At 34.7% G+C, this 1,803-nt stretch overlaps 1 long non-coding RNA gene across 2 annotated transcripts; it reads left to right on the plus strand.

Annotated features, from left to right (window-relative positions):
* The first annotated feature begins 901 nt into the window (after positions 1 to 901).
* LOC107989597 (uncharacterized) lies at positions 902 to 1,803 on the plus strand. 2 transcript variants are annotated; one of them, XR_003052100.1, is made up of 3 exons: positions 902 to 1,294; positions 1,379 to 1,489; positions 1,702 to 1,803. It is a non-coding gene; the product is annotated as an uncharacterized LOC107989597 (long non-coding RNA). The 2 variants fall into 2 exon arrangements; XR_001761165.2 differs by lacking the exon at positions 1,702 to 1,803 and having other exon boundaries at positions 908 to 1,294; positions 1,379 to 1,655.

A 1,803-nucleotide genomic window follows, 5' to 3' on the forward strand; every position in this document is an offset into this window, starting at 1 on the left:
TGGTTTGGTGAGTCACTAAAATAAGTACACCAGAATGTGCCTTCATTTTAGTTTATAAGCATCAGTGCTGACATTTTGTGATGTATATATAAAATGTAATATTCTGTGTAAAGAATTTTAAGCTCCACGTTGTCTTTGTCTATGAATAGTTGTTTACAGTTGAACCTTTGATGCTGCTTATGTATATACAGTCTGCAGTGTGTTATTGTTAAAGGTGGGACTGCTGACAACAACACAACAGTGTTGACGTGAAAGTCATGTTTCAAGGTGGAGAGTTATTTATGTTGATCAGTGACAAAGACATGCTTTTGTTGGTATAGGGAGGTATAGGGAGTTGGTTCAAAGACTGAAGATTAACCAGTTTTATGGAGCACCAACAGCCATGAGATCATTGGGTGCAAAAATGTTTTAAAGAATAGTGATTACTGGTTGAGAAAACAAAGGTTGCCTATTTTATGTTGATTTTTCTTTTTGTATTTTATTGACCGTTTATAACAAATTCACACATGGTGGCAAATCTTGGAGGATACTCATGTATTCTTGGATTACTTTGTGTTTTTTTTTTCATTTTTCCAAGAAAGTCACATTATATGTGGATACATCATACACAAATCTTATTATGGCACAATATGATGACTTGTGGCACATCTAAACCGCACTCCATCTCACCCTAATTGCAATAATGGCCTGTTTTATTGTATTATCTTATTTTGGTTGTAAAATGCCATTGGCTGTTCATTTGTTTTTTATTTATATTTTAATTTTTATATTTTATTTTCTATATTTTAATTGAGTGTTTTTTTATATTATATAATTAGGTCAGAGATGTATGTTATATTCCAATAAAGTTGATTTTCGACACAAACTTTTTACGTTTAAACTACATAATGACCAGTTTTATGTTATGTTGTTTAGGTAATGTCGTCAATTATCTATTTTATTTCTTTCCGCGCACATCTAAAATTTCAGCATTAACGATAATCTACACTACGGGACCTTTAAATTTACGTCATTTCCTCTCGATAGTTTGCGCATGCGTAGCAAGAGGTCATTTAAATTGAACCGGAACAATTGATCTCGTTTATCAAACAAACATTTAGTCGTCGTCGAGTGTGTATGAAGTCACAGCGCGATTGTGTGGTTTTTAGTCATTTTATCCACACTAGTGCGTTAGGTAAACTTTTTTGTCGGTAAGTAAACATGCTAGCTTGAGTTTAGTGCTACGGTGCAGCGTTTTCAGCTGTGTAAACAAGAGACAAGAGTTGTCCTGTGGTGGATACGTAGCGGTAAACAGGTAAATGAGACCGACACAGCTTTTGATTGTGTTATTCCAGCTTGTTCTTGTCATTCCATTCATTGTGCCTCCTATGCTTATCAGTCATTAACAGATGCAATGGAGGAGAAGACTTGAAGGCACAGCAGCTTGGACTCTGCCAGGTAGAGCGAAGGAGCAACTTTATTTGAAGCCGATCACTTGTTTGCTGGACTTGTAAGTGTTTTACTGGATTGTGTAATTTTAACTTAGGTTTTTTTTACTTAGTATTTTTTTAGCTTTATTGTTCATTTTTTAATTTGTTATATAGTGCAATCATTGTGTAACTTTAGCTGTATTTGATATGTTGTAAATTTTCCAATAAAAGAAACTGTTATGTGGATCCATTTCCAGATATTGAGCCAATTGTGTATCTCATTGCCTTTTAGGGTGATGTGTCTGTGGAATACTGCTGCTTCACAAGACGTGTTAATTGCGGCATCTGCAATCCACCAGGTGTAGGATCATTAGTTTGTCAGTGACAAGGTACA

This window comes from Cynoglossus semilaevis, chromosome 15, assembly GCF_000523025.1.
Source record: "Cynoglossus semilaevis isolate Cse_v1.0 chromosome 15, Cse_v1.0, whole genome shotgun sequence".
NCBI lineage: Eukaryota > Metazoa > Chordata > Actinopteri > Pleuronectiformes > Cynoglossidae > Cynoglossus > Cynoglossus semilaevis.